The sequence below is a fragment of the Scardinius erythrophthalmus genome (assembly GCF_964197995.2).
Source record: "Scardinius erythrophthalmus genome assembly, chromosome: 21".
Classification (NCBI taxonomy): Eukaryota; Metazoa; Chordata; class Actinopteri; order Cypriniformes; family Leuciscidae; genus Scardinius; species Scardinius erythrophthalmus.
Genome location: NC_138241.1, coordinates 29,293,227 through 29,302,163, shown reverse-complemented (window position 1 = coordinate 29,302,163; position 8,937 = coordinate 29,293,227).

Here is an 8,937-nt window from a genome sequence, read left to right as displayed (position 1 = left end):
TGTTTAGTTTGTTGACTGCAGGATGTTTGTCTCTGAATTGCTTGTATCATCCTGCAGTGAAATCACATAATTGTCATAGTTGCTCCAGAGCTGTTGAGGGCAGCAGAGAGCCTAATGAACAACAACGAATTGAAAGGGGATAAGGTTTGCTGTTAGCAGGTAATTTATGCTGAACAAAATGGGTTAGGGTTAGGGTTTGAAATGACATTCAAACAAATGATATTAAATATTATAATAAAATTATAAAATAATGTATTATACATAAACATTATTGTAAAATATATAATATGGACAAAAAGCACTATAGGAGCCATCAACACAGCATTTAAAAGCAAGAAACACAGTAAAGTGAATGGGGAAAAAAAAGCAGACATTTCTTTAAAGCTAAAAAGAAGCAAGCAAACTCAACAGCAGACTACTTAAAGTAACCTAACTTTCTTTACGGCACCAAAGTGTGGACAAAGAGAAGGACCTCAAGGGCCAGGAATCGGTGTTGTTATCCTGCAACTCCAGAATGCAACAAAGACTGCCGAGTTCATTTATTGAGATGAATGGGAATGAAAAGAACCAACAAATCATAACACAGTGATGAGCCACAACTTTAAAACCACATGTCTAATATGGTGTAGGTCCTCTTTGTGCTGCCAAAACAGCTCTGATTCTCCGAGGGACTCCACAAGACCTCTGGCACCAAGACATTAGCAGCAGATCCCCAGCAGGTCCTGCATGTTATGAGGTAGGGCCTCCATGAATCAGATGTGTTGGTCCAGCACGTCCCATAGATGCTTAACAGGACGGATTCCATATTCCACTGGGAATTTGGAGGCCATGGCAACATCATGGCTTAAACTAATTGTTGTGTTCCTCAAACCTTTCCTGAACAATTTTTGCAGGGTGCAGTGTCCTGCTGAAAGAGGCAACGGGAACACCATCAGGGAACACCATTGCCATGAAGGGGTGCACGTGGTCTGCAACAATCTTTAAGTAGGTGGTACGTGTCAAAACATGTCCAGAGCATAACACTGCCTCCGTCAGCCTGCTTTCTTCCCATGCATCCTGTTGCCATCTCTTCCCCAGGTATACAATGCACATGCACCCGGCCATCCACCTGATATAAAAGAAAGGGTGATTCATCAGACCAGGCAACTTCTTCCTTTGCTCCATAATCCAATTGTCCATGAGTCTCAGTGTAAATGGGTCATCATGACCATGGGCACTCTGACCGGTCTGCGGCTACGTAGATTGTATCTGTAGATTTCTACGTAGGGTCCAACAATTGAACAAACCTGATCTAAAATATCATATCGCATGACATCTTTTATGTTTAGCAACTGTGAAAGTGAATAGCATATAACTGGCACAATAGTGGTATAAACATACATATCTATTGGTTCAATATGCGTCATCGTTTTCAAATACCTCCGTTTTCACAGTCCACACTACAACACGAAAACGGCGCTTTCAAATTTATTCACTTGGGAAAGCGTTCTCAAAAAGCGTCTCAGTGTGGAAGAGAGTTTCAATTCACATTCAATTCAATTCATGTTTATTTGTATAGTGTTTTTTTACAATACTCTTCATTTTAAAACAGCTTTACAGAAAGTGCATGAGTCCATATTGCAATTTAGAGTGTTATGTTATCAGGTAACTGTCTAAGTTATGTATTTCAGAAATGTAGGGCCTACATATACAAAATCACAGTTAGCTAAAGAAAATATTAATTTAAACAATGTAGTAATTTAATGCAGATACAATGAGCTCATTAAAGTAATGAATACTTGTTTGTTAACAAATGATTATGACACTTAGAAAAAATAGCACTGGTGCATGTTGATTCAGAGTTTGCGTCATCTGAAGTCTTTGCGGGGGTTGGCACCGTCTCTTCATAGGTGTTGGTCATCTGAAGTCTTCATAAGAGGCTGGATCCAAACTGGAGCTGATATACTCTCTAGTTACCTCAGGATGGGCATCCCAAGATAAAACAGAGAAGCAAATAGAAAATAATTAGCGTAGCTGCTGTTCATAACATTAATCAAGGATTTGATCTGATATAACTGATTCATGAATTATGAATGAACATTATCAGGAAGGCTGTAAAAACGCTGGAAGGCCAAAACGGAAAGAAAAAGAAGCGTTTTCAAATGAAGTTCTTCACTAGAAACTTCCAAGCAGGGGTCTTCATTTATAAAACTGTGCGTAAGATCCTTACTAAAAGTGTGTGCATCCAAAAGCCAAAAATAGCTGAACCTGTGCAAAATTCCCTTTATAAATCCCAATCTGCGGAACATTGTGCACACTTGCGTCTCCACCCCGAAATAACCATATGTGGAGCATTCAAAGCCTAGTTTTACTATGCATATCCTCATCTGCATATCATTTGCATATATGCATATTCATCCACGTGATAACATGTTTAATTGTACAAGACATCTGGAAAAAATGAGATATGGATGTGCTGTCATATTACATTGCTAAAAATCATTTAGTAGCCTATCCTTGCCTTGTTTATGAATAATAAATCAAATACATTTCAGAGAAAGTTTTTCTCAATCTTTTCCACTGGCCAAATAGTATTTTTCTATTTCTTTATATTTTTAATGGAAACAGATAGGCCTTATTGTGCATTATTGATCATTATTTGCACAAAAATATTTCCTCAGACCATGAGTTATCATATTATCATGCGCAAAGCAAACCTCGCTGTGGTTAAAACATTAAAACACAGCATGCCACAGGAAAAGTGTTCAAAAGCATCGCATCCACTACAAATATTTCTATTTATTATAATATAAAAAATGTTGTAACTTCTCGGTAATGATTTGATGTAATTTAAGTGCTTAACTCCATTAATGAGAATGGCATATTTAATCTAAATGTGTATATCAGATGTAAAACATAAATCATTATTTTATTTATTCAAACTGTTATTGTGGACATTTACTGTATTTATGATTAGGACTCATAATGAAGATTTAAAGTGGTTTTCCTTCATCTGCCGTCAGTTCAGCTCACTCACCATCGGTGTCGCCAAACTGCTCCGTCTCCAGAATGTTCGTACGCATGGGTCAGAGTTTGCGTGCAGGTGCGCACAACTTTGTTTTTATAAATCACAACTTATGCGTCGGAAGTGACGTACGCCTCTTTTAAGGCTTGCTTTGTGCGTACACAACGGTTATAAATGAGGCCCCAGGTGAGTTGGAGCTAAACTCTGCAGTTTGAGACCACTGTATTAAAACATATGCACCAGTCAGTCACAGAGGTTTAGCTTCCATCTTCCTTATGATCTCCGCTTTGCTCTGCAACATTGAAAAAGACACCGTTTATGTCCCGATGTCACTCGGCGGGCCAGCTGCAGCAGGAGGAGCGGGTGGTGTTGTGAAATCAGAGTCGCTGCAGGTAAGACAGAGGGCCTTTGTGCCGCCCACCTTCCCCCTGCAGTCTGGGTAACACTCATTCACTAGAGAGCCATGGGACAATCAGCTTCTCTTTGCTTCAGAGCGGGCTGGGCAACACTCTCACACCGAACCCACGAACAGTCGGCTTATTTGAATTCAAACTGCTGTGTTTTTTTCTTTTCTTTTCTGGGTGGAGAGTTTGGTTGCATCTGTTATAGCAGCATTAGAGGGGAGATTATGTTACAACTCTCCCCTCATCTAACAATCAACTCTAAATAGCCAGGCCTTCTCATTTTCCTTATTTCAGGACAAGCCAGCTACTTTCTTACAGCAAATGTTGTCCTGCAGTTTTGAAACAATCACCAAAGGTGTTGATCGTTCAGCGTTTCACCATTTCTCCTTTTGTTTCTGGAAGACTCCTGTTGTCTGTCGTTCCTGGGTGGCATATAGAGGCTAATGTTTCCCCTTTGTCTGGGGTCAGACCCATTATCCCCTCATCTCATGTCTGAGTTGTGTGTGTCTGCGCTGACATTCGCCATCCCCTCCCCCTGTTTTCGCACATAGCTTTGTTTCAGAAGACCCCACACTTTGTCCAAGCCCCTCCGCTGCTCCTCCTCCTCCTCACACTATATCACTCTTTTCATTGCTCCTGCTGTGAGTCTTACCGCCTTCAACAAGTCACTTGTGCAAAGGTGTAATTATCATGACAATGGAATGCGGCCTCTGGAGACTTCGTGATAGCTTTTCATAACATGTCGTGCTTCTCTGTTTTTGTTGTTATTTGCTTGACTTCTTGGAAATGGAATTGACTTTGTGGCCTCAGAAATTCCGAAAGAAGAAAGTATAAGAGCTGACATGTAAAATACTGTGGGGTCAGCAAGAAATTTGTACTTTTACTCAGTAAGGATGCATCAAATTATATAATCAAAAGTCACACTAAAGATTTTAAATAAATGCTGTTCTTTTGAACTTTCTATTTATCAAAGAATCCTGAAAAAAATGTATCACAAAAATATTTGTGTATATGGTCAAATAAATGTAGCATAAGAGACTTTAAAAAAAATCTAAACCATTAAAAAATTATTATCGACCCCAATTTTTTTTACTTCTGCCTTATAATAAAACCTCATGTGAGAAATATGTATATAAAAGTAATGCAAACTTGACTAAACTTGACTTAAATGTAGGGTTTGCACTTTTTGTTATTCTGTTTGAAACTCTCTTCACATCCTGATAGCAATCAATAATAGAAGTGATCTTCTCTTCTAAACATCTTCTGTGGAAATCTCAGGACCAAATAATTTTCGTCCAATCATTGCATTCGGGCCGATTGCAATAATAGGATGTCCTACCTGCCTGTCCACGTATGTGTTTCCATGCCTCCGCTCCGCACACCCTGAATGCTCGCGCAGACATCCCACACCATCAGAGCTTTCCAAAAGGCTATGCAGAGTTGTAGACAGACAGTCACAATATGAGATTTTTTTTTTTTCTGACATGGCATGAACGCACCACTATTGTCACACCTTTGAATACCGCTACGCCAGTAGCATAGAGTCAGCTTCTCGTCATTCCTTCACATAACAGTCAAAAACAAGAAAACCACCCCCACTTATGATGCTTTGAGTCTGTGATACATGAGAGAGACCACTGATGGGCATCTGTGCCAGTGGCATTATTATCAACTGCTAGGCTCTGCAGTGTTTGAGAGGCACTTATATGCAGTTCTTAGTCAGCTGGACAACCCCAGGGACAAGCAAAGTGGAGCAGTTGTTGAGGAAATTATCCTTTTTCCTGGCTCTAAGGCAAGGGAATACTGGGTTACAGTGTGAGAAACCTGTGCGGTTGTGTTTGATTGGCTCTTTGGCATCTCCCAGTGGGAACTCCACACCCCTGCTCTCTATATGGCTTTATGCAGGTAACTGCATTAGTAAATAGTCCTTAGGTTTATTATTTTAAGTATGTTTTATATTATGGTCTGATGCATTAATATGGTATGGTGATATAGCTAAATGGATTTTATAAACACACTGTGGGGAACCAACCACCCTGTGTTATTTACAGTAACTCTTCCGGCATGCATGTTTCAGTCTATACACCAAGCAACAATGGAAACAAACACAGGAAAACACAATTCCTTTGCTGCTATAGTCACTAGACCGATTCTGAGCGCCATGACCATTTCTCAGTCTAAACAGTCTGAAGGAAGCCATCTTGTACAACATAAACCCCAACATCAACTAGATATACACATACTGTTCAAAAGTTAGATAAAAAAAGTCTCTTATGCTCACTAAGGCTGCATTTATTTATTCAAAAAATACAGTAAATTCAGTAAAATACTGAATTTTCAGCATCATTACTCCACTCTTCAGTGTCACATGATCCTTTAGAAATCATTTTAATATGCTGATTTGATGTGATGCTCAACATTTAGTATTATCAATGTTGGAAAATATTCTTTGTGGAAACTGAGCTCTTTGATTAATAGAAAGTTTAAAAGAACAGCATTTATTTGAGAAATAGAAATATATAAGATTATAACTGTTTTTACTGTCACTTTTGATCTATTTAACACATCTTCACTAAATGAAAGTATAAATTCATTCAGTGAAAAAAAAAACTTTCTGACTAAACTTTTGTACAGTAGTGATAATTTAGCAGCTTAAAATGAAGTAAAGTTTTGAGAAACGCATATATTGTCTAACCACATAAAAAAATGTGTCTGGAGCTTTCTCATGATGTTTGAATAAGACGTCTGCCCTTTTTAGTGTAATCCTATACACTGCACTGACCCGGATATCTCCCTCATTGATGTGAAAAGCACAAACACAAAACAGGATGTCCGAGGGAGGCAGTTCCTGCCTGGATGTAGTCGCCCTGGTGCAGGGTCACTGGAATCAGCGGGAGTTCTTTAACTTAGGCATTCGCCTAAGGAACCTCAAATACATGCTACGTTTGATGTTTAGTTTTTACAAGGCATTTGGAAGATTGATTGTTCTTTGTGGCAGTGATTTAAAAAAAAACTTAATTAAAGCAAATGGAAGTCAACAATGACCTGATAGTTATGAGGTGACAGATGACATGGCACAGAGTTGCATGATATGACCAAGACATTTTCGAACTTATGGCACAAAACGTGTCTTTTCTATCCCTTCAAACATTCAATACACCGTGTAAAGCCGTAATAACAGACATCATCAAGTGCACCTGCAGTGGAGCGCGTGTGTGTGTTCCCGTCTCGCTGTACACCCTACAATTACTCTAGTCTAGCGCTTGGGTTTAAACTCTCACTCTACTGTGAACATCACCATGTTCAGACACATGTTTGAATAACAGCCCCGCACAGTTGCGAAGAATGTTGAGTAGCACTGGACTGCTGTCTGTGTTGTTGAGCTGGATTTATCTTGACCTTAATGTTGTGATAAATTGATTTCTTTTTTCCCCAGATATACCACCATTATTAAACGTTTTGCATGTTACATAACTATTGACTGCCACTGTCATATTTTATTTCTAAAATAATTAACCTCCAGCCATATACTTTGAAATGGTTTAGTAGACTGCTGTCTACCTTCCCATAAGAACACAACTTAAAATGTGTTCAGTCAAAACCTAATGCAGCACTCAGTACCACATTGATTTTTCTCTTATGTCTAATGGCATTCTTAACTGCCTTTACATCAGCTCACACCATAAAGTTTTAACAGGAAGCAGTGAAACGTGTCTTTGATCCAGTTTACTGCAGGTGGGTACATGTGCACTCATAATGAAAGAGTAATGAAGGAGTCGTGTTTCAGTCTGAAAAAGAAAAAATCACTGTCAAAGGCAAGTGAACAAAATATGGCTCCGAACTTTATCTTTGCAATTTGTAAATGTTCTAACTTTTCTCTAGATTACACTAAAGATTTTTATAATACACTCTTCAAAATAAAGGATTTGAAAACTGGATATTCTTGGGTAATTGGAGTATATATTAAATATACACAATATTATCTTGAATTCTTTACCATTTAAGCTTTGAATCAAATTGACCTTGGAGAAACTGGATATATACAAAGAACACGACCAGTCCTGATGTGGTTGTGGTCAGGACAGATGCTTTGACTCATTTTAAAACACAGATGTATAAAGACACAAGGTCTTATTCATTGAACATGGGGACTGGAAAGGGGTCTTAAATGCGTTGTATGGCAATCTTCCAAAGAGTGTGCTGTCATGCACGTCTACCTTTAACATGATTTATGGTGGGAAGAGGGAATGTATTCTTTACATACACTGAGGAAACACAATATCCTGTTCCACTGCCAAACCTTCGCCCTATGGTCATACACACATTTCAGCCATCTTTTGATCTGTCTGTCATATGCCAGACCTTTAGGTTTGATTTCAGTCTTCTAACCTACTCTTGTCTACCCTAGCCAAAGCTTGAGTTTAAACTGCACTGGATTTCGGATGGCAAAGAATTTTTTTTTTATTAGAATTTTTTTAATGTGTAGCCTATAGGGTTCAAAATAACATAAAATGTTTTTAGTTTATTTTAGTCACAGTATTCATGATTTTACTCTCACCACATTACTGATGATAGTGTGATCTAGGGGAGACTGGGGATAGTTGTCACATGAGAAAGTTGTCTCAGGAGCTACATCTCATATAACTATTCCAGTTACACAAAAGTGTGTTTTCTCTGGCAGAGGTTTCAAACAACTAGTTCAATGTTTTATAAAGCTTGGTAACAAATTGTACAATGTTTACTAGGGTAACTTGTCACATTTTAAATGCCACAATAAATGTATTATTGATTTAGAAATTACAATATTTTTTGGAAAATGGGTTGATATTCTATATATATATATATATATATATATATATATATATATATATATATATATATATAGTGTATATTATATTTCATGAATTGTTTTAGTTTTTTATGTTTGTTTTTTACACAATATTTTTTTAAAGTCCCCATGGAATCAAACTTTAAGTTTTTTTGCATTTAGCAAGAATAGGATAGCCTTACTGTTATATAAGTGTGTGCTCCAAAACAATGACAAAATTTGCATTTAGAAGATTTAAGCAATCAAAACTTGCATTCTCTCACTTCCGCCAATATGGATCAATGATTTTGATGACATCACTCTGCACTTCAGCTTCTCATCAGATTTTCTGTCCAATCAAATGCTCAAGAATCTGAAGCGTCCTGCCCCCTACACTATAGTTGATGCTGAAGCTTCGGCTAAAATCGGTCACTTGTTTACACAATTACTATTTTCAACATGGTGAATGGCACATAGTCCACTTTATAAGGGATATGGAATGATTCAGACCATGTAAATATGCTTTCCTGTTTCAAAGGAAATAATGCTGTGCGTTTCAAGGCACTTTAGTGGGCCTTTAATGGTTCCATTGTGACCACGTACTCCATATAGCCTTTTTTTTTTTTTTTGCCAATAATTGTGGAAAAATGGTTTTTTGGTTTCAAAATGGTTTCAAAACTTTTGTGTAACCAAAAATGTAAGGTTTGCGCTCATAGTAATAG